Genomic DNA, 25,478 nt, shown 5'->3' on the forward strand with positions numbered 1-25,478 from the left:
ATATTTGTAAGCATTAGGCCATAATAAATAAATTGCTAGATTCTCATCCGAATTTTTTTTTAAATCGAGGCGGGCGGGCGGCTTTTATTTTATATTTTTATTTTTTTCAATTTTGCAGATTTTTTATTGACCTGGTCAATCGGTGTAATTTTATCTACAATACCCAAATAAAAGTCATAGTAAAGGTTCAATTATCTCTTACTTCACATCATCACCAATCTTTTTCAACCAATGATCCTTGTTTAAAATATATACGCATGTATTGCAGCAATAACCGTCATTTCAGCTGTCAAAATCATGTCGACTTTCGCGGGATTTAAAACGAAAGTAGAATGGTAGATGAATACCGATCCCGATCAGAATTAAGACGAAGAAAAACAGAAATAAAAAAAATCGAGGCGGGGGTATAAAATCGGGGCGGGCGGGGATGAGAATCTAGGAATATTTTTATTATGGCCTTATGTGTCCAGTGGTAAAAAGCCTATCAGAATGGTATAAAAAAAGAATGTACAAATAATAATAATTGATTTAACAAAAAAAAAATTATTTTCTTCTCATTCAGAACATTTTTATTCTCATGTTCATAACTAAACCTAAACATAAAAAAAAAATGCTGGCCTTGTAATGAAGAAAGGGGCCTCTTTCAAAATAGATAATTTCAGGGACGCTGGGTCAGAGGTACCAGGGGGGTACTTTAACTAAAAATAAATTAATGCTTTGAAATCTGCCCTTTGTTAAGCAATGGTGCCTCTTTCCAAATTTGTGAATTTCATGGCTTTTGGATTAAAACACGAACCAAATACAATCACTGGAAAGTTGTTGCATGATACTCAGGTGACCTATAAGGCCCGTGGGCCTCTTGTTAAACATAAGTGTTTTGGAATCAGTGCATCCAAACATAAGGGTTCAAACACAAAAGATTTAACCAAAGATCGATATTATGATAAGAAGATATTTTTCCAGACAAAAATCAATAAGACTGACGTATGCAGCCCTTACAGGTTAATATAGTGACACTTCCTATTGATACATTAGCATGGCATTAATTCTTATCTGGACTGCCGGTATAATAAACAGTTTTTATAGTAATTTATGTAACTATATTTATAATCTAAGAAACTCATAATTTAAATGACTCTTTAAGGCATATTTCATGATGATTTTGTAAGTTGAGAGAGTTAAATTTGTGTACAGCACAATAATGACTTCCAGAAAATTTAAATTTTAAATTTAATATTTAAAAGGGCTTTTAAAGGTATATATATATATAAATTATGTTTACAAAATATTTTAGATTTGATATTCTGATTTGTACCGATGTAAGCAATGTGAATTAATTAAAATGTCAAATCACAATCAAAGTACACACATAAATATAAATGAAGCATACACTAATACAGAGTTCAGTTATCATGGTTATATGTGTAATGAGAGAGGAGAAAATGCAGCGGACCAGACCGGGATCCGAATCCGGGCCACTGAAGCTCCAGTCAGGTGCACTACCGACTGAGCTATCTGGCCACTCCCAGCTGACCGCCACATAGGATAAAGTCTTAGAACAATTTATTCTTTAGTTTTTGTTGATCAAGTATCACTCATTTGGAAGAGCGCAATATAACAATTAAGTGGTGAAGGGATTCTGGGTTAGTTTCCTGAAGTCCAGCCGTGAAGATTTTCTCTAATCTCATATGTCATTGACATATATGCGTGCATGTATGGAGATAGACACTTAATTGTTGGTTGACTCAGTTGGTATGTACTTGACCTAGCTGGCAGATCCTGTGTTTTCAACTGTTTTGTTGATGTCCCCTCATGCATATCGGCTTTTAACTTGTAGTTTGGCCATTAAATCTTGATTTTTTTAAAATAAGCTTGATCATCAACCTTAAATTGATGTCTCGATCTTACAATATACTGAAAGCTTATTAATAAGCTTTTTGTTCAGTATTAGCTTTATTGTTAGGACATTTATGCAGAAACTTTTGAAAGGTAATTATAAACCTTGCTTAGAAAAAAATTAATTAAATTTGATAAATTTAATTTAACAATATCATAATGCTTTCACCTCAACTTCTTTTGGGGGAGGGGGGATTTTCAGATACTGTCATGCGCTAAGACCAGCTAACACTTGCCTCAATCTGGTTTTTGTACCTCCCCTTACAGAAATTTCTGATAAGTGACTTTTAAGTGATTTATTCTTTTACTTATAAGTTGTTTATTCTGGACTTACACTTCACTGATACATTTAACTTTTAAGTGACTAATAAGTTACTCATTAGGATTTTATATGCAAATGAGCTGCTTGGCCTATAAGTGACTTATAAGCCAGTATTAGCCACTTATGCTTTATGCAGTATAGTCACTTATAAGTGACTATAAGTGACTTATAAGTCAAGCATTAACCCTTCATACGTTATCAAGTATTAGTCACTTATAAGTGACTATAAGTGACTTATAAGTGAAGTACAACACTACCTGTAAGATCTTAATTTAGAACAGAACTTCCAACCATGCAGGGGTTGCATGATATGTTCAAAGCTATTTTTTTACATAAACACATGTATCTGCACTTTAGATGAAATAATCAAGTAAAAATTTTATGAAAAAAAATCCCTTTCATATGACATTTCTTTGATGATGCAAAGTTAACATATTAATTCAGTTTACAAACAAGAATATGTTGAACAAAAAGGCAACAAGATTTAATGACCTTGAGGCTTCTTCAAATTTATGAAATCTGAAAGCAACTGAGTCAATTGATTCCAAATTTCAGGCAAAGGAAGTTAAAATAGAGAGATGATGTAAATAGAACTTACTTGTTGTACCTGATGTGAAGTCATACTCAAAATAAATCTAAAATCTCCAACATCCTTTCACAGACACAAACTTGGTTTCAAATTCTTGTCGCTTATCTCTGCAGAGAGTGCCAGAGACAAACTTTCTGATTGGCTACCTTGAATACCCATAGTGCTCCTTGAGAGAAGTCTAGTAGAGGGTAAAAATTCTAAGTCCACACTTATACTTGCTCATACCATACTAATCTTCACTTATAAGTGTGGTATAAGTGAAATATTCACTGATAAGTAGCTCATCTTCTTATAAGTGAAGTATTAACGAAATCCGTTCCTCACTTATACTTACTTTGACTTATAGTACACTTACAAGTAAATTTCAAAATTTATAAGTGACTTATAAGCTGCTAATAAGTGGATTATAAAACACTTATAAGTTTCTATTAGTTTTTTCTGTAAGGGTCTATACCTTAATTTCAACATATTATTTTATTTCAATGCACAGTCGGAGTATTGATATATTTTTGTTGAATATCTTATAATCTTTAGTTGCTACAATTTGTAAATGACATGGTGTACAAATTCATAAATCCCATAAAATTCCCCATAAAAATAGACACAAGCAGTTTTTAAAACAGTTAATTGGTCTTTTCCGAAAAAGAATGATGTGATTACGTAAGAATTTTTGTGTCCACTTAATTTTTTGTACATACTTTATGAACTTTAAGATAAGTAATAATCATGTCATTGAGAATGTGTTTTTTTTACTTTTGGAAATTCTCCAAATATTGTTTTTAAATTATAATATTCATTTTGGTTAGAAATATCCATCTTCATGCAGGTAAAATATAATAAACACTTTACGCAGCACAGTTAAGGTTACAGTAAGGAGGCGTGGCCTAATTTGTACGGGAACTGTTTACTATGACGTCACACATAATATAAAGTCTTCAAAATACCACAAAATTAAATTATTTGCTATTTCAAACAGCTGGATAGCTGTATAGTACATACAAACTTACTATTATGTGCAGTTTTGTCATTTGTTAAATCCCAAACAACAGTATATAAACGATGCATCGATCGCAATGCACTTGTCAATGTGACGTCATCTCGAAAAAATGACGCAGTTTGTACACAGTGAGAGTCTGATCAAGTCACATTTTGTACAATGAAAAATGTCTTTTGTTCTCAAATAAAATATCATTTGCAGTGAAATAAAAGGCCGTTAACTTGGATGCTATGTCTATTTTAGTATTTTATTTATAAACTGTCCGTACATTCTCCAGACAAGTGATACTGTCATGTGTTTGTATGCAGATTCATAGAAAAAGTAATAGAAGGGCCCTAATAAATCGATTTATTGCAAGGGCATACTCTCAATGTATCCTGTCAAGTTTTTGGACATTATAAACTCAAGAAGCATTAATTTAAGATATTTGAAAAGTGCTGCAAACCTCATGAAATCTTTCAAATAAATTAATAATAGCTATATTTATGCCCCCCTTCGAAGAAGGGAGGGCATATTGCTTTGCTGCTGTCCGTCGATCTGTCGGTCTGTCGGTCCACATAGTTTCCGTTCATTTTCTTCACAACCGTTGCACATACTGGAATGAAATTTGGTATACAGATTTATCAGGAAAATATCTAGGTCAAGTTCTGTTTTGGGTACAATCGCGCCATTTTTTACAGAGTTATGCCCTTTGGACTTAGAAAAATTCCAATTATAATCTATAGATCCATTTGTCCTTAAGGAGATATGAGTGGACATGTATCCAGTTGAAGATAATTAATGAGCGTAGTGTGGGAAGTTGGGCATCTCTGATCATGTGTTATCTATATCTCCTGAGAATTCGACAACAGAAGGAAAGATCTCTCTTCTTTAATTCTCTTAATTGTAATTTATTGCCTGTCAAAACATTTATTTACCAGCCTTTTTATGCCTCCCTTCAAAGAAGGGAGGGCATATTGCTTTGCTGCTGTCTGTTGGTCTGTCGGTCCACTTAGTTTCCGTTCATTTTCTTTGCAACCGTTTCATATATTGAAATGAAATTTGGTATACAGATATATCACATGAATATCTAGGCTAAGTTCTATTTTGGGTCTGATCGCACCATTTTTATACGCCCGTCTTAAGACGGGACGTATTATGTTATAGGCTTCATGTCCGTCCGTCCGTCTGTCCATTCGTGTACGGCTCATAACTTGAATACTATTAGGCCTAGGATTATCAAACTTTGTCAACTAATACTTCTTGGGTAGACGGTGTGTCGCGCACAAAAAGTAGGTCCTCTGATCCTTAATAAAGATGCTAAAGCCAAATATGGAAAAATCCTGTTCGGCTCATAACTAGAAAACTATTAGACCTAGAGCTTTCAAACTTGGCAAAAGTATACATCTATAGTAGAAGGTGTGTCACAGGTCTATTTCAAGGTCACTGTGACCTTTAATTTAACTAAATTATAAAAAAAAACTAAGTCTTTTAAATTTTAAATTTCATAATCCTAAACCAGAAGTCTCTGTCGAGACTGAAGCTCTACTGGTTTGTACTTATAGCAAAGGAAGAGAAAAGTACTTAAGCAGTTGGAAATTGAAACTTTTCAACAGCAATAAATAGAATAATGATCCTTGATTAACCCTTTGTGTGCGGGAACCCAATATATTGGGTCTGACGTCACAAACGCTACCGTGCGGGAACCCAATATATTGGGTCTGAGTGTGGAATTAGCGCTTCGTAACATAAAACGTTGTATAAAACATATAAATGAGTTGTGAATTACTAAGAATCTATCAATATGCATTATAAAACTACAATATGTTGAAAAATAGGAAATTATGATATGAAAATATGCGAATTATCTGTGAAATTGTGATTTAAAGTGAAGGTGTTGGCGTTTGTTACGATGAAAGTCAGTCCGCTATTTTTGGAAAAAGGGAAAAAACGCGCATGTAATAAATATCTACTAACTTGCTCTAATATAAAGGAAAATAAAGAAATAAATTCCAAAAATAGTTAAATATTAATAATTCTAATAAATTTGACCTAGTAGACATAAAATTACTCAGAAATTGTCGATATTTTAGCAGAAAAACTCTGGTTAACTTGACTTGACCTTAACCTTTCAAAGTTCTTCCTGTTAAAACGAAAGTAGGGTGCACATGCTACAGAAGTTCAGTCTGAAGAATATCGAGAGCTTATATGGTCGGCAAAGTTTTATATTTTGGACATAATGTGGTTATTATTTGTTTATTTGGGGTTTTGTAAGTAGACATATGTTACATCGTCTAAATGAAAACAATAATGCACGAGATTGAACCTGGCAACCCACAGACGGCCACCCACAGACGTTTTTATTTTCCTCAGTGGCTGTGCACGTTGTTTACATACGTAAATTAAATTGTGCTTTGAAATAAAGGTTTTCAAAAAAAAAAAAAAAAAATTGAAGCATCTTGCCAATTAAGAGTATTTGTTTTTTAACAATAATAAACAAATAAATAAGTAAACAAATAATTTTTTTTTAATCTAAAGACCCATTTAAAAAATGTTGAAAGATAAATAAAAGGTTTCACCTAATAAAAAAAAAAATGTGGAGGACCTTGAACACTGTAGCAAATTTTCCGATGAGATTGCATTAATAAGGAAGTGCAAAAGAGATATATAGAGAATATATATCCATCAACATATTTTTGTGATCAAGCAAAATTAATTCATGATGCATGCAGGTATTCGAAATATACACAATATGAATTTTAAAAACTTACAATCATGGAGTCAATTAAATGGCCCTAATTACATCTTAAATTTCTGGTTTAAAGCTGCTTTTTTTCATCTATTTGGGAAAACTTTCAAATATTTTTTTATAACAGTATATATGATATATTGTAAAATTTTTATTAAAAATTTAAAAAATAATTAAACTTGATATTTTCTAGTGTCTTCAAATGTAAGCTAGTTCTCCACACTAAAAGTGAAGTTTACTTTAAAAAATCCAGAAAGTATTGAGAGGAAAAAAAACATAATGTATCAGAAAAGATGCATTGATGCATTCGAACATGTGCATATACAGGAAAATGGTAAAAAGTAATGAAAAAATTTTGAAGTGCTGATTTTCCCTAAAATGTGAAATGACTGTCATTTGTTTAAACTGTGGTATTTGTTTTATTTCAGTAAGTAATAAAAATGCCATTTTTATTTCCTTGATGAGGATTATAATATAGACTCTCAATAATTTCAAAACCAAAATATGTTCCGGGATCTTTGGTATCTTAGAGTTAGATTTCTTCAAGGCTTTTACATAGTTTATTACTCTATTTTGCATTGGAACCTAATTACTAAGTGAAAATAATTGGTACGTGTATCAGAATTTTTTTTCTAAATCAAGTAGAAGTATAAGTTTAAGGTAGGTCGCGGGTTGCTTTTGACATCAGTTTTGGTACACAATTTTGACGATTTGAGCGGTTGTCTTGTGCATATTCGATTATGACGTCAGTTACGTCACAAAGGCAACGTCGCGTTGTTTCCCGTTTAATTCTCTGCAATTGACTTCAAGTCTGTACGAATTTAAAAGTAGATTTAACACAAAGTGCATGCTTTTGTACGTAAACCTCGTACATGTTTTATAATTAAATTTCAGTCTGAATTCTGGTGTGATTACATGTAATGTCTTCGGACTAATTAAATACAATACCAAATGAAAGCAATAAATTATATTTGAAGTGTAACTAACCTGCTAAAAGTCAATCAGAATAAATCAGCGAAATTGTTATGGCTTGCAGAAAGAAAGTGATCATGAATAAAAAATTGCTTGGCGAGAAACTTGAGGGATTGTATGTGCGCACGTTATTTGAAACTCAGGGGAACTTGACTTCAAATCAAAGCTGGGGCGAAAATATGCGTATACTTTTCAGGATGGAAAGTAATCCTCATCACAAAAAACGAGTTATATTTAATTACAAGTATTTTCCTGTTTTTTTTTTAATTATTATTATTAATATTGGTTGGTTGTTATGTATTTAAATCTTGTGCACTCGCCTTGTTTTGCTTGCTAATAAAATGTGAAATGCATTTAAAAATCAAATTTATTCAAACACCTGGATTTTAAGACTTACAAAACACTGTAAACAATTTACAAGTATAATTTTTTCTATATATTTTTTTGACAAAAGCTCAACGTGTAAAAGCTAAATGCAAGTGTTTTACATTTATGCGTATTGAAATTTAATTAAGAAAATTCGAAATCAAAAAATGCTTGAGATTTAGAGCCATATACTATAGCTTGAGACTAATATAGAAAGAAATTGCATACCCCCCCCCCTTGCCCACATATTTCCTCATTATAGGGATGTTTTTCCTACCGTTTTCAAATAAAGTGATCAAATTTTTATTTTATGCCTGAAATCCTATATATTGACCATGCATTTCCTAAAAATACAGGTACTAATATTTTTTCACTCGCGGTGAACATTGTCGCTGCATGTTAATGTTGCTGCACGAGGATTATTTATACCGTTCATTCTGACTTTGTGATCAGAATATGAATTTCACAATACTAGTGAAAATAAGTTGCCTAATATGTCTCCGCAATAAATTAAATAATGAATAAAATTAAATTTTGTATCGATATCACCTTTTAATTCTTGCATATTCCATAGGTCAATATATTTATACTCGTACTGTAGACGTGACTACGTTCAACAAATGACATTGTAGATATTAATAACGCCATAAACGCCAAATTTTAGCATTTTAAAAGAAAACTTTGAAATTATTTAGCAAAAAATCTAGCGAGAAGACATATTGATTTTTTTATATTAATGGTTTTGATTTTACCTCATCTTGACATTTTGAAATTCCTGAATAATTCGTCTACGTCTTTAAAAAGTTATCCAGCCTTTTTAAAAGAAACTATTTTCACAAAATTGGCTTAAAAACGTCATTTTCCCATATATTTCAACGGTAAAAGCGTCAAAAAGGATTAAAAACTATACCGCGTTTACAGTACTATAACATTAAAACTACTTAGGCAAATTTAATAAAAATTGCAGATGATACGCTTTTAATTCTAAGGAACATTTTACCAAATTTTCAGGATATGTTTTCTCGTAAGAATTTTTATGCAGTAAACCCGCGACCTACCTTAAGTATCAGGGAGACATTTTCTTTTTCTTTAAAATAGACTTTTGCTTGAATAAAGCATGTGGATTAAATTGCACATTTCCCCTACCTTTTATTTCTATTTTATTAAAACCAAAAACAGTGAGACTGCCATAACCTATACATGCACACTCAAAATTATAAAATTCACTGGTTAAATAAATGGTAACTCTACAGTTTAAAATTAATGCCCTGTTCACACGGAGAGTTTAATTCGAATTAAACATAAAGTTACTGCGAATTAGCTTCACTTAGCGTTCACACAGAAAATTTAATGCGAATTAGTTTAATTCGAATTAGTTTACTGCGCATTAAATGACTTCGCATTAGCTCCGTGTAAACGCTAAGCGAAGCTAATTCAAATTAAATTTTGATGCATGCGTTAGGCCAGAACTAAGTCACAGGACACGTGTTGGTGGTTATATATAGGTATTTGTGCTACATTTGGTTAAAAAATTGAGGGAAAGTATGTTAATCACTAAAATCAATGAATACCTGTAGCCACTACATGATGAATCAAATGGATGGCTCTGCATACATGATGTGATTTACAAATGACGTCATAATAGACTTACTTATGCCTGACTGTAGAAGTAAAGTTTTAATTCGCATTAGTTTACTTCGCATTAGCTGTCATGTGAACACAATTTAATTCGCATTAATTTGATTCGCATTAGTTTACTTCGCATTAATTTACTGCGAATTAAACTTGTCGTGTGAACAGGGCATATAAGATGAATTGTCATTTTTGTAGGCATAAGGAGATCAGAGTCTTTAGAATGAGTAATTTGTGAATTGTATGGACTTGCATGTACATCTGTTCAATAAATTACAATAAAGCCTGGGTGATAGGAATTGTACTTCTCAAACTCAAAAGTACACATTGTATATGTTTTTACCTATTAATATGTAATATGTCCTCTAGTTTACAAGTTTATAAGGCCCAAGAAGCTTCTACATTCCATCCCTTCTAGATATGTAAGATAGGTACATTTGATATAAGAGATAATCATATATGCCTGAATGAATACAGTAAAAAAGCTAAGATTTACTGTGATAATTTTTTTTAATGATGGTCAGGAAAATTACTAAGAATACAAAGAAATCCCATGGGGGAAATAAAATGTATTTCATCATTAGGAATAATATTTTATGTTGAAGTAAAAATTCAGGCACATTCAAAACTTGTGTAACAGGAAAGGAGAAAATGTGTGGTTGGACCAGGAATTGAACCCAGAAACCCCACTTTACTAGTCAGGTGCTCTACCGAATGAGCTACCCAGGTTGATACCCATAGCACAACCATTACATATCCTTCCATAAAATTATCTTCATCCTTGCAGACACAAACCAAATTCTTATTAGCCTCTGACAGGACTTTCATCTGCAAATCCAGAGGGGTCAGTACATGTAGCATCAAATCTGTAACAAGGAAGGAGAAAATGCACGACTGGACCGTGAATTGAAGAAGGGACCCCTGCATCATTGGTCAGATGCTCTACTGACTGAGCTTACTAGGCCTATATCCATGACCCATATCATTACACTTGCATAAACTTAAAAGTATTTCATAATATATTGATTGATATTACAATACATATCTGTCAACCATCATTAACTAAAATCAATTGAAAAAAAATCAAAACTGTTATTCACCAGTGACCACAATGAAGTAATTTTTGAAAACCATTATAAATGACTAAAACCATTATAAATGACTGTTAATGGTGTTTAAATTTCTAAAATTTAAAATTCTAGTTTTCCTGCCGGCAATTATTGTTGCCAGCTAGGAATAAAACTTTTAAAATAAATGCCAAATTTCTCACAGAGTGAGAAGTATTGTGGGAGGAAAGTTGATGAATATGTTTACTATACAGATAACACGGAGAATTGCATATTCTTCAATAAAAGCACAATTAAAAAAAAATTAAAGTGATTGATATGAGAATTACTAGAGTATATTTAGGGCTGTTAGATACCAGTCATTAGAAAATAAGACCTCAATAACTTGTGTAATTAATATGTTATTTTTTTTTTTAAATTTATTTAACATATTGACTGCTTTAATTTGAAAATGAATACTAGTACATGTAACAGCAATTAGTTCATTGTTGTGCCAACTTGCTCCAAGATTTCCCGACCTCGAAAATTGCATATTCTTTGATGATCATACTTTCTTATATAATTGCCAATATTTCTTAAAATAATCTCTGGTTTTATATTTACAGGCTAATTGAATCTTCAATTTATACTCTTTTTAGTTAAAATCTGAAAAAAAACTCCATTAACTTAAATCAGAATTCACTTAAACCTACATGAATATATCCCTTACTCAGATAAGTATACAATGACTTTTCAAAACATAACGGTATATAAAACATTGACTTTATCATTGAGTTACTGTTTAAATTAAATTTTTTTTTTTACAAAATATTAAATCTAAAATTGAATTTTAAAGCAATTGGTTTATTTTTTCATCAAAGTGCAATATTTTCTTTGAAAAATATAGTTAAAAAGCTAAAAAATCATTTTAAAATATATTTTTTTGAAAAGTCGGTTTCCATGGCAACATAATAATAAAAGATTTATAAAAAAAATTATCAATTAATAAAACACAACATTTACTAAATATTTGCCAAATTTCAAGCAAATTGGTTGTCAACAATTTTAGATATTTGCATTTTAGTACACCACTGTGATAATTTTGTTGATATTACAAAACAACTCAGTCCTGAGGTTACAGCTCGCGTAAAACAAGTCAGCACACAAAGGGTTAAGTCTCTTTATGTTCTTAGTGCAGTCTACTTGCATGCCACATTTATATTATAATCAAACTAAAATTGTATTTGGAGTAGCATTTTGAAAGAATTTCACAGAAATTTCTATTTTTAGTAACCACGGCAACACCGTTCAGCGAAATCAAAAACCGATATACAGAATTGTGTATCTTAGTGTAGTCTACTTGTGTGCCAAGTTATATTGAAATCAGACTAAAACTGTAGGAGGAGTAGCATTTTGAAAGAATTTCACAGAAATTTCTATTTTTAGTAACCACGGCAACACCGTTCATCGAAATCAAAAACCGATACACAGAATTGTGTATCTTTGTGTAGTCTACTTGTGTGCCAAGTTATACTGAAATCAGACTAAAACTGTAGAAGGAGTAGCATTTTGAAAGAATTTCACAGAAATTTCTATTTTTAGTAACCACGGCAACACCGTTCAACAAAATCAAAAACCGATACACAGAACTGTGTATCTTAGTGTAGTCTACTTGTGTGCCAAGTTATATTGAAATCAGACTAAAACTGTAGGAGGAGTAGCATTTTGAAAGAATTTCACAGAAATTTCTATTTTTAGTAACCACGGCAACACCGTTCAACGAAATCAAAAACCGATATACAGAATTGTGTATCTTAGTGTAGTCTACTTGTGTGCCAAGTTATATTGAAATCAGACTAAAACTGTAGGAGGAGTAGCATTTTGAAAAAATTTCACAGAAATTTCTATTTTTAGTAACCACGGCAACACCGTTCATCGAAATCAAAAACCGATATATAGAATTATGTATCTTAGTGTAGTCTACTTGTGTGCCAAGTTATATTGAAATCAGACCAAAACTGTAGGAGGAGTAGCATTTTGAAAAATTGTTTACAGACAGACAGACGGACAGACAGACAGACAGACAGACAGACAGACGGACGGACGACGGACGCATTACTATCGCATAAGCTCTTCTGGTCTCTGACCAGCAGAGCTAAAAATGTAAAAATATAGTTGTATCCTTATTTAAAAATGTTAAATTAAGTAAAAACTAATTTTTTCATATTCATATACTTTACAGCAATCTGTAACAAATGTTAATGTTTTGAGAGGAATTCAGTTTGTCCCATGGGCATAATTATCAAGCACTGGTCAAGAAGAATTTTGATAGCAGAAATTTGCACGTCAAATTAGAGAGAAATTAATGAGTTTATTGTAAAGCAAGAGCATCTCTAGATCTGATCATGCAGCTGTTGTTATCTTTTAAAATTCATCTCTTGGGAGTTGGGTAAAAAGAAATGGCCTCATAGTTGCTTTTATTAATTAAGAGTTCTTGATGGCTATAGTTCAGATAAAGATCTTTCAATTGGTGTAATGTAATTAAAACAAATTGATGTTTTAGTGTATGATTAAAACTAAATTAGTATTATATAATATAACTAAAACTAATTGTATATGTGTTCATTGAAAAAAAAATACATTTCAGTTTTTATATATTTGCAACAAATTGCAGTCATGACTCACTTAGAATTTTATAGTCTAAAGAATAATTTATTTTTGATTTTTTATTAGACTGTAGCATTTCCATTATTTCATAAAATATGCAATAAACAATTTAAAGGCTAAGCTGCAGATGGATATTTTGTTAAGCTCTAACACAGCCAGTTTAGCATTATGTGATGTCAATTGTTATAATTAATCCCTACACTGTAAGTCTCATAGAGATGTATGTACAATATTTTAAACATGATAAGAAATGGAAATTAGATCATTGAAATCTGCATGTGTCACTCTGTTAAACAAGGTTACCTGATTTTCTTGCACCCCAACCAATTTATGATTATTGAACAATATTTAACGGGCGTATCATGCTGTGGCGGGCAATTTATTGACAGAGTTATGCCCCTTGGACTTGGAAAAATTTCAATTATATGCAGTTTCCATTCATTTTCTTTGCAACAGTTGTACATACTGAAATTTTACTGATATTTTACATGAATATCTAAGTCAAGTTCTGTTTTGCACCAATTTTGACAGAGTTATGTCCCTTGGACTTGGAAAAATTCCAATTATTTGCAGTTTTTGTTCATTTTCTTTGTAGAGGTTGCACATACTGAGATGAAATTTGGTACACAGATTTATCAATTAAATGTCTTTGTCAGGTTTTGTTTTGGGTACAATCGCGCCATTTTTGACAGAGTTATGCCAATTGGACTTAAAAATTTAAATTTGTGGGGGAGAGGGGGGCATAAGTGTTTTACAAACATCTCTTGTTAATGTAGTTGACCAGCAAAGTATTCAACCTGCCATCCAAAAAATTAAAATTTTAGCAATTAAAAAAGGGAATCTATATAGGTTTGCAGCACTTTTCAAAAACTACATATAGTGTTGAAAAGGATTATACATTAAACTAAGATTTTTAACTTGGTTAAACATGTTAAATGCCCTTGCAATATTGGAATTTATAAATGACCTCTAAACTGCAAGTATAAATGTTAAAAATCATGTGACGTCAACATCACATGACAAGTCTAAATAAAAAATCTTAATGTCCCCAACATTTAGATTTAAACCACATTACATTTGTTTGATATCAGTGAAGTCCTTAAAAGAATCGCTCATCCTAATAAAGTATGTATTTTTTATCTGAAAAAATTGCCGATATTTCCATTTGTAACCTTAACTGTGCTGCGTAATTTTGCTTTTTAGCTCACCTCAAAAGTTGGGGGAGGTTATGTCATATGTACCTTTGGCATCGGCATCCTAGGTTAAGGTTGATTTTTGGCATGTTTGGAGCAGTTTTCTTTTTAAGTACTTCTACATGTTCTATGCCCAATATTGATTAAACAATTGCATGGAAGATGCTTCTAGTGTATGTGCTTCATTGTACCAGTCAAGGTCTCAGATGCTGCAATATCAGCAAAGGAATGCATATGACCAGGTTAATGTTTTTGGAGCAGGTTAACATTTTTGGTGCAGTTTTTGGTGTAGGTTTCATTTCCAAGAAGCTATATAAGCCAGTTGACCAAACTTGCTTGGATGATACATAATATTCAGAATGCCGATTTACCTTAGCCCTGGTATTAATCAGACCAAGCTAAGTAGGAGGGCTAGCTACCTGAACATACTATAGAAATGAACAAATAATGCTTATGTTGCTACATGTTGTCTACTATAAATTAAAATGCTCAATTTTTAGCTCTACTGGTCAGAGACCAGAAGAGCTTATGCGATAGTTATGCGTCCGTCGTCCCTCCGTCTGTCTGTAAACAATTTTTCAAAATGTTACATTTCATACAGTTTTGGTCCGATTTCAATATAACGTGGCACACAAGTAGACTACACTAAGATACATAATTCTTTGCATCGGTTTTTGATTTCGATGAAGCATTGCCATTGTTGCTAAAAATAGAAATTTCTGTGAAATTCTTTCAAAATGCTACTCCTCCTACAGTTTTGGTCCAATTTCAATATAACTTGGCACATAAGTAGACTACACTAAGATATATAATTCTTTGCATCGTTTTTTGATTTCGATGAACGGCGTTGCCATGGTTACTAAAAATAGAAATTTCTGTGAAATTCTTTCAAAATGCTACTCCTCCTACAGTTTTGGTCCGATTTAAATATAACTTGACACACAAGTAGACTACACTAAGATATATAATTCTATGCATTTGTTTTTGATTTCGATGAACGGTGTTGCCATGGTTACTAAAAATAGAAATTTCTGTGAAATTCTTTCAAAATGCTACTCCTCCTACAGTTTTGGTCCGATTTCAATATTATTTGGGGCTAATGGTACTTTGCGGAACGAAACGGAACGGAACGGAACCAGTTGTGGGGCACCCTAGGGGGGGTGGGATAAATATGAATATATTATATATAATGAAAATGAATATAATAAGTTACTTTATTACAAATTATTCTGCCATTTTATATCTTAGGAAACCAACCAAAGAAAGTGTCAAGTGTCTGAAGTAAAGGACCATAAAATAAAATGTCTATAAGTTATGAATTATTCTGCCGTTAAGTTTTTGATCTGCTGTGTCATGTGTAGTAACTATGTGAACTGTTTTGAATGAGAGACGTATACCTATCAATGCATGATTTTAAAAAAAATATTAATGCTTTTCCTTCAAAGTTTACTGACAATAGATTATTATGAAAAGAATGTCGTTCATGTGCAGTCTAAAGGTAAAGAGAGTTGTCGCGCTTTGCCAGTATGGTCATTCTCTGGTTCCGTTTCGTTCCGCTAAATACCAATATCCGTGTGGGTATTAGTATTTAGCGAAACGGAACGAAACACAGTTAAGTTGGAATAAGATGATACACATACAAGCATTTTATGTATTTCATTTCATCTCATCTTTTTTATAATCAAAATTTCAGGGGGAAAGTAATATAAGAGACAAGGATGTTTGAAGAGGAAAGTATATCATCCATCATATATCCAGCATAATAAAGCATATCTTTTTTTTTTAACCTTTCAAGCTTCTTCAAAAGTCTTGTCTTTATACAATCGCAGGCCTTGATGTTGATAGGAAAACGTAAATACCATCTCTCTGTCTTCAACTAAATCGATATGCAAAATAAGTTTAACTTTATTATTATGTAAAGGTAGATCTTAAAACGCGTGATTTGCAATTTGCTGTATGCTAACAAATATGTTTACTACCTGAACCTTGATCGATATCTTAAATATTCAGTTCTGCGCTAATAAGAAAAGAAACACACACAACAGGTTCCGTTCCGTTTCGCAAAATACCATTATCCACTACAATATTAGTACTTTGCGAAACGGAACGGAACTATTATATCAAAGGTTTTAAAACTCTGTTAATGAACGACGTGAGATAAGTTTTGTGTCCTGTAAGGAATTGAAATGAAAAACATGCTCAGCATTGAAATTATTTTAACGACAGTCCTAAAAATTCTTCTTTTTTTTTTTTAAAAATACAATTAAACAAAAAGTTTTGTTAACTTTTCATTTTCTGTAAGTTAAATACCATTTATATTTGAAAAGAAGAGGCAAGAAAAAGTGTTTCAAAATGATCAAATATTGTTCCGTTCCGTTCCGCAAATTACCAATATCCACACGGATATCGGTACTTTGCGGAACGAAACGGAACCACATCTTTTTATTTGAAGAGAAAAAAACAAGAACCAACCAAAAACAACCTAAATCTGCCGTAGTATTCATCAACCAATTTTTTAGCTTTCATGAATCCTGGGTAAATCAGAATATTCCAAAATTAGTTTAACTGAGAGAACAAGTCATTTTTAATTAAAGGAAAATATATGACATTGACGTAACAACTTATTTCTTCATATATTTATTCCATTGTGTTTTAGTTTTGCTGAGATTTGTTTAGTTCCGCTGAATTCTACTAATTATTTCTGTAGTGACTTTGTGAACTGTTTTTAATGAGAGACGTACACCTATCACTGATATAAAATATTATTAATGCTTTGCCTTCAAAGTTTACTGTCAATAGATTATTATGAAAAAAATGTCGTTCATGTGCAGTCTAAAGGAAAAGAGAGTTGTCGCGCTTTGCCAGTATGGTCATCTCTGGTTCCGTTTCGTTCCGCTAAATACCATTATCCGTGTGGGTATTAGTATTTAGCAAAACGGAACGAAACACAGTTAAGTTGGAATAGGATGATAAACATACAAGCATTTTGTTGTTATTCATTTCATCCCATCCTTTCAATCATCATAAATTCAGGGGAAAGAAATATATGAGACAAGGATGTTTGAAGAGGAAATAATTCATCCATCATATATCCAGCATAATAAAGCATATTTTTTTTTTAACCTTTCAAGCTTCTTCAAAAGTCTAGTCAGTTATATGTACAAATACAATCGCAGGCCTTGTTGTAAATACAATCTGTCTTCAATTAAATCGATATGCAAAATAAGTTTAACATTATTATGTAAAGGTAGATCTTAAAACGCGTGATTTGCAATTTGCTGTATGCTAACAAATATGTTTACTACCTGAATCTTGATCGATATCTTAAATATTCAGTTCTGCGCTAATAAGAAAAGAAACATATACAACAAGTTCCGTTCCGTTTTGCAAAATACCATTATCCACTACAATATTAGTACTTTGCGAAACGGAACGGAACTATTATATCAAAGGTTTTGTGACGGGGTTCCTCAATAATGGTTAATAATGACGATTGTTTTTATTTACATCATTTATTTACATATTTACAACACAAGATATATCTATAAGAAATCACAGGGCCCACTTTCTCACACAAATCAATCTAATGCTCACTTTCATCTCTCAGAACTCTATCACGCACAATAAACATCGATAACAGAAATGACAAATAAACAAATTATAATTCTCCCTCTCTTTCTCTCTAACAAGCTAAAATCACACTCTTGGGATACAGGGCTACAACGCCTGCGCCGCACACCTGTAACCTATCAAAACTTCTAACTCTCTCATTTACAATTAATTAACTTGGGTGATTGCTCTGTGACAGTTTTAAAACTCTGTTAATGAACGACGTGAGATAAGTTTTGTGTCCTGTAAGGAATTGAAATGAAAATCATGCTCAGCATTAAAATTATTTTGACGACAGTCCTAAAAATTCTTTTTTTTTAAATACAATCAGACAAAAAGTTTTGTTAACTTTTCATTTTCTGTAAGTTAAACACCATTTATATTTGAAAAGAAGAGGAAAGAAACACTGTTTTAAAATGACCAAATCTTGTTTCGTTCCGTTCCGCAAATTACCAATATCCACACGGATATCGGTACTTTGCGGAACGAAATGGAACCACATCTTAGATTATCGCAATTTTCCTTTCCGACATTTTAGGGAGATCCAAGCTTGCCGGAATGAACTATTTGATTGAATCACGCACAGACATGGAATACTTTTAAATATTCCCCTCTTTCCAATATAATTTTCTTTTCAATTTGAGACAAAGTATTTTTCTATTCATGTGTTCTAATACGCATTATATGTTATCGAAAATGCAACCATTCCATCTTTCTGAAGCGGAGAGTATCATGCAGTTAGAAACACAAATCTGATGTGTTTTAATTCCAATTCATAATTTTTGTTTGGATTTAATATGTATTTAACTACCAGGAATGTACTATATATAATTTTTATAAGTTTCAATTTTTCAAATAAAATGTCTGCATTCCATTAAAATGGTGAAATGTAAAGGGTTATCGCATTAAAGACAGAACAAGAAAACAACCGTGTGAAACCGATAAATCTACTGTCTTGAAGTCTTCATGTCTGCAAGAAATTACAGAATTCTGGTATATAACGGAGAATTCTGCGATAAGCACGCATTTTTCTAACATATGAACCAACAAAAAATTTTAATGGTCACAGTTGACAGCTTCAGTGTGATAATAATGCCCTAGAACCTATTATATTATACTTTTATTTTAGATAAGCCCGTACTGTCAAGCCAATTACTGTTAAAACAAAGTACAAAAATCTTTTACGTTTGATTTATCCCTCCCTCCCTTTCTCTCTCTCTCTCTCTCTCATTCAATGTTGAGAATTATTACTGATGTTAGAAAAAAAATAAGGTATGAAAATTCTGCATTGTCGACAAAATGTGCGACAAAAAGTACTAATGCGTTTAAATGTATTAATTATTCCATCATCAGAAGCAGTTCTTGTGGGCGGAGCAAACTGCTGAATTTCAAGGTTTAGGTACTAATTCCAAACTCGTCAGAAAGTTTTTGTAACACTGACATTGTTCAGATATCCAAATTCAATTAATAATCACATCCAATGAAAAAACACTTCTGCTCGATCTGGGAATAAACGCGCAACTGATCTGGGAGTAGTCTTGCATATCTCACGTGATACCCACGCGACTTTGTGGTGAAGGAGAATAAGCTATTGACAATAAACTTTGAAAGAAAAGCAATAACTTTTTACATCAGTGATATGTGTACGTCTCTCATTCAATACAGTTCACATAGTCACTACAGAAATTAGTACTAGTATTCATGATCAGCGGAACTAAACGAACCTCAGCAAAATTGTAACAATGAAATAAATATGAAGAAATAAGTTGTTACGTGAATGTCATATATCTCTTTAATCAAAAATGACTTGTTCTATCAGGTAAAATAATTTTGAAATATTCCTATGAATACTACGGCAGATTTATGTTGTTTTTGGTTGGTTCTTGTTTTTTTTCTCTTCAAATGAGAAGATGTGGTTCCGTTTCATTCCGCAAAGTACCGATACCCGTGTGGATATTGGTAATTTGCGGAACGGAACGGAACAAGATTTGATCATTTTGAAATACTTTTCTTTCCTCTTCTTTTCTAATATAAAGTGTTTAATATGCTTACAGAAATGAAAAGTTAAAAAAACCTTTTCTTTGACTGTATGTAAAGAAAACAAGAATTTTTCGGACTGTCGCCGGTCAAATTAATTTTCTTGCTGAGCGTGATTTTTAAATTCAAATCCTTACAGGGCAAAAAAAATCTCATGTCGTTCATTAACAGAGTTTTAAAACCCTTGATATTGTAGTTCCGTTCCGTTTCGTTTCGCAAAGTACTAATATTGTAGTGGATAATGGTATTTTGCGAAACGGAACGGAACCTGTTGTGTGTGTTTCTTTTCTTATTAGCGCAGAACTGAATATTTAAGATATCGATCAAGGTTCAGGTAGTAAACATATTTGTTAGCATACAGCAAATCACGCGTTTTAAGATCTATGTTAAACTTATTTTGCATATCAATTTAGTTGAAGATACTAGTAGATGGTATTTACGTTTTCCTATCAACATCAAGGCCTGCGATTGTATTTGTATACATAACTGATATAAAGACAAAACTTTTGAAGAAGTTTGAAAGGTAAAAAATATGCTTTATTATGCTGGATATATGATGGATGAATTTCTTCTGCAAAAATCCTTTTATTATGCTGGATATATGATGGATGAATTACATTCTTCCTATTTTATTTTTTCCCCTAAATTTAATTTTTAATAAATAAAAAGATGATATGAAATGAATAACAACAAAATGCTTGTATGTGTATCATCTTTTTCCAACTTAACTGTGTTTCGTTCCGTTTCGCTAAATACTAATACCCACACGGATATTGGTATTTAGCGGAACGAAACGGAACCAGAGATGACCATACTGGCAAAGCGCGACAACTCTCTTTACGTTTAGACGGCACATAAAGGATATTCTTTTGATAATAAGCTATTGACAGTAAGCTTTGAAGGAAAAGCATTAATAATTTTTTACATTAATGATAGGTGTACGTCTCTCATTCAAAACAGTTCACATAGTCACTACACTTGACACAGCAGATCAAAAACTCAACGACAAAATAATTCATCACTTATAGACATTTTATTTCATGGTCCTCTACTTCAGACACTTGACACTTCTTTTTGGTTGGTTTCCCAAGATATAAAATGGCAGAATAATTTGTAATAAAGTAACTTATTATATTAGCTTTTACAATATATTTTTTATCATATATAATATATTCATATCCCCCCTAGGGTGCCCCACAACTGGTTCCGTTCCGTTCCGTTTCGTTCCGCAAAGTACCATGATTAGCCTTATTTGGCAAACAAGTAGACTACACTAAGATACATAATTCTGTGCATCGGTTTTTAGCTCTACTGGTCAGAGACCAGAAGAGATTATTGGTTAGTAATGCGTCCGTCATCCGTCTGTCTGTCTGTAAACAATTTTTCAAAATGCTACTCCTCCTACAGTTTTGGTCCAATTTCAATATAACTAGGCACACAAGTAGACTACACTAAGATACATAATTCTATGCATCGGTTTCTGATTTCGATGAACGATGTTGCTGTGGTTACTAAAAATATAAATTTCTGTGAAATTCTTTCAAAATGCTACTCCTCCTACAGTTTTGGTCTGATTTCAATATAACTTGGCACACAAGTAGACTACACTAAGATACATAATTCTGTGCATCGGTTTTTGATTTCAATGAATAGTGTTACCATGGTTACTGAAAATAGAAATTTCGTTGAAATTCTTTCAAAATGCTACTCCTCCTACAGTTTTGGTCTGATTTCAGTGTAACTTGGCACACAAGTAGACTACACTAAGATACATAATTCTCTGCATGGGTTTTTGATTTCGATGAACAGTGTTGCCATGGTAACTAAAAATAGAAATTCCTGTGAAATTCTTTAAAAATGCTACTTCTCCTACAGTTTTGGTCCGATTACAATATAATTTGGCACACAAGTAGACTACACTAAGATACATGATTCTTTGCATCAGTTTTTGCTATCAATGAAAGGTGTTGCCATGGTTACTAAAAATAGAAAATTCTGTATAATTCTTTCAAAATGCTATTCCTCCAACAGTTTTGGTCCGATTTCAATATAATTTGGCAAACAAGTAGACTACACTAAGATACATAATTCTGTGCATCGGTTTTTGATTTGGATGAATGGTGCTGCCATGGTTACTAAAAATATAAATTTCTGTGAAATTCTTCCAAAATGCTATTCCTCCCACAGTTTTGGTCCAATTTCATTGTAACTTGGCACACAAGTAGACTATACTAAGATACATAATTCTGTGCATTCGTTTTTATTTTGATGAGTGGCAAGGATCATTTTTCTATTTATTGCTGTTTTAAAGTTTCAAGCTTTTCTCTTCCTTTGTTTTAAGTATAAACCAGTAAAGCTACAGTCTCAACAGAGATTTCTAGTTGATTTTGATGAGCGGTGCTGCCATGGTTACTAAATATAGAAATTTCTGTGAAATTCTTTCAAAATGCTACTTCTCTTACAGTTTGGGTGCAATATCAATATAACTTGGCACACAAGTAGACTACACTAAGATACATAATTCTCTGCATGGGTTTTGATTTCGATGAACAGTGTTTCCATGATTACTAAAAATAGAAATTTCTGTGAAATTCTTTCACAATGCTATTCCAGCTCTATTCCAGCTCCTACAGTTTTGGTCCGATTTCAATATAACTTGGCACACAAGTAGACTATACTAAGATACATAATTCTGTGCATCAGTTTTTATTTTGATGAGCGGCAAGGATCATTTGTCTATTTATTGCTGTTTTAAAGTTTCAAGTCCCAACTGCTACTTTTCTGTTCCTTTGTTTTAAGTATAAACCAGTAGAGCTACAGTCTCGACAGAGACTTCTGGTTTTTAACTGACAAATAACATTTTGTAAAAGTAAAATTAGAGTTATAAATAAGATAGATTTCTATATATAAGTTTTCGATGTTCAAAGATCATCAAGTATGCTTGACAAAAGTAAGTGACTTTAATTAATGATACAGTTTTTAACAATTAATTAGGATAAAACATAATCTGCCCTTCAAGTAACTGAAAGGTGACAGAATATGTCTGTTGTTGACTCAGATGACCTTTCCAGATTGACCTTTCAGTGACCATCAGTAAAGAAGTAATTCTGGACCTGTTTAAAATACCATTGATTCAAAATGACCATTTTTCATAATATATATGCTCTAGATTTTTATATATGTTCCCTGAAATGTATTTCCTTCTGAAAATGACTGACATTCAGGATATAAATTGAGAGATGTACTTCTTTAAAATCTTATTGTCTTCATTGTCTTCTTAAATCATCTTTAACATATATTAACCTCCCCCGTTTCTGAGAAATGTCCCTAATAGAACTAAACACAGTAACACTTGTATTAATTCCAGTTGTTTTGTATCCACTTCTGGTAAGAGATTTCCTGTTTTTCAGATAAAGTCATTTAGGGTTAAGTGTTGACCTAAAAATCAAAATTTAATTGTGAAACATTAATTCAAAATATATATTAAAAAAAAGGTTTCAAATCTTAAAATGGACTGTGATTAGTAATGTTTTGAGAAAAGCTAGAATTCATAAAATGCCTCTATTTCCATGTTGGCCCTGAATGGAAACTTTCAGAACACTGTTATTGAGGCCAGTGACAAGAACCTAAACTAGACAATAGAGACCAAGTCCTTGTCAATTTCATAAAATGGAAAAAAAAAATAGGCCAATTGTTTAGCTAGGTCATAAAAATAAACATGCATTATAAGTCACATGGATGCTGGCAGGAAAATTCTTCTCAACAGATTATGCTTCAATGTACCAAAAAAGACCAGAAAGAACATGATGTACCAGTTGCACTCAGGCACATATCAACTCATCTTCGAAAAAATTTCCTGAATATGTGCTAATTAGTTAATTGAAATCTCTTCTGGGAAGAACAGTACATTGTCTTACATAACGTATTAAAATGAAATCGTTTATTGAAAATAAAAAATTCTTAGAAAACTCGGTACATATATCTGTTAGCTTTTTGAAGTTGAGGTTGTAATAAGAGACAAAGCTATAAATATAGTCATTTGACTTTCAACACTTTTGTTGTGCTTAATGTAAAATCAAGAAGACATACATTAAATGTATTTTGTCTGTCTGTCTGTCTATAGCTGTCACTCCATCCTAGCAGAGGTGTCTGTCACAAAAACTTTAACCTAATGGTCATAACTTTTGAATTAGAAGACATATACCGTAAATCTGGAAATTTTTGCGTCAATTTTTTGTGATTTTGGGTCAAAATGCTGTTGATTAATTTTTACGTTTCAAAATTTTGCAAATGACCACTGCTTTGTTTACATTTTCTTATTGGTGATTTATTTTTAAGAAAAATATTTTTGCGAATGCAATGAACCCACAAATTTGCTAAAAATTTATCTACATCAAAAATTTCCAGATTTACGGTAGCTATCACATTTCAGATGTATGCATATACTTTCTTAAAATACTATGTGAATGCAGATACATGTACAGTGGACCTTCAGATATCCGGACCCCAGATATCTGGATGCTTCAGTATCCGGACGATTTTTCATCGGAATGGAAATTGTAAATGTAATTTTGTCTTGTGTAACTGGTGATTCAGGTATCCGGACACTTCACATATCCGGACAAATTGACTGGGAACAAAAGTGTCTGGATAAATGAGGCTCCACTGTATTGAAATTTGACCAATTGACCTCTAAGTTTAAATCATTTTCCAAAAATTTAACATTGGTAATCATGTTTTGGATATATTAGGCATTCATATTTGACAAGAGCCATATATATCCTTTGTAAAAAAGTTTGTGAATTTGCTTTGATACAAGAAATTTCTTTCCATTCTGAGAGTACCTGTACATGTAACCACGCAGCTAGGATAAGGCTGCCCGTAAAATATCAAACTGTTCAAACTGTACTTAGTTCTCTGAACTACCTAGATCTGACGTCATAATAGAATATGACGTCAAGTCACTGCATACTTGAGCTGACATGACGGGGAAAGTGTCATAATTTTAACATGACATGTAGATTTATTTTGGGAACTTGTTGTTTAATTTTAGTGTTAGGATTGTTTTTAAGCTGTGCAGTTTTGATGTTGAGCATTTGAAATTGAGATATCCTAATTCCTTTTGCTTGTCCGATATGCACATATTCAAACAATAGCAAAAAATTATGTGTGAATCGCTCCCCTTACACGTCCGTAGACAAAGATAAAAATTTTGAATCGTGTTTATATTGGACTGGCACAAATGATTAACAAGGATAAATTGAATTTATTCTGCGTAAATCTACAAGAGAAATATGTCCTCTAACTGAATTTTGCTGTATAAAGTTTATCCATTTTTTGTATAAATCGCGATAAAGAGTGGAAAATACCCCTTCATATGATGATAAGTTTAATTTTTTGTGAAATATTTTCTTAACGAGTAAA

The 25,478-nt window shown here is 32.0% G+C and overlaps 1 protein-coding gene across 1 annotated transcript in view; it reads left to right on the forward strand.

The window, feature by feature from the left end:
- LOC134254199 (uncharacterized) overlaps positions 1-25,478 on the forward strand; it is a gene marked incomplete at its 3' end in the record, with an annotated part of 58,551 nt that overhangs the window by 5,675 nt on the left and 27,398 nt on the right. The window lies entirely within an intron of this gene.

Source organism: Saccostrea cucullata, unplaced genomic scaffold (genome assembly GCF_032062105.1).
Source record: "Saccostrea cucullata isolate Sc308-1 unplaced genomic scaffold, CSIRO_AGI_Scuc_v1 ctg239, whole genome shotgun sequence".
Lineage (NCBI taxonomy): Eukaryota > Metazoa > Mollusca > Bivalvia > Ostreida > Ostreidae > Saccostrea > Saccostrea cuccullata.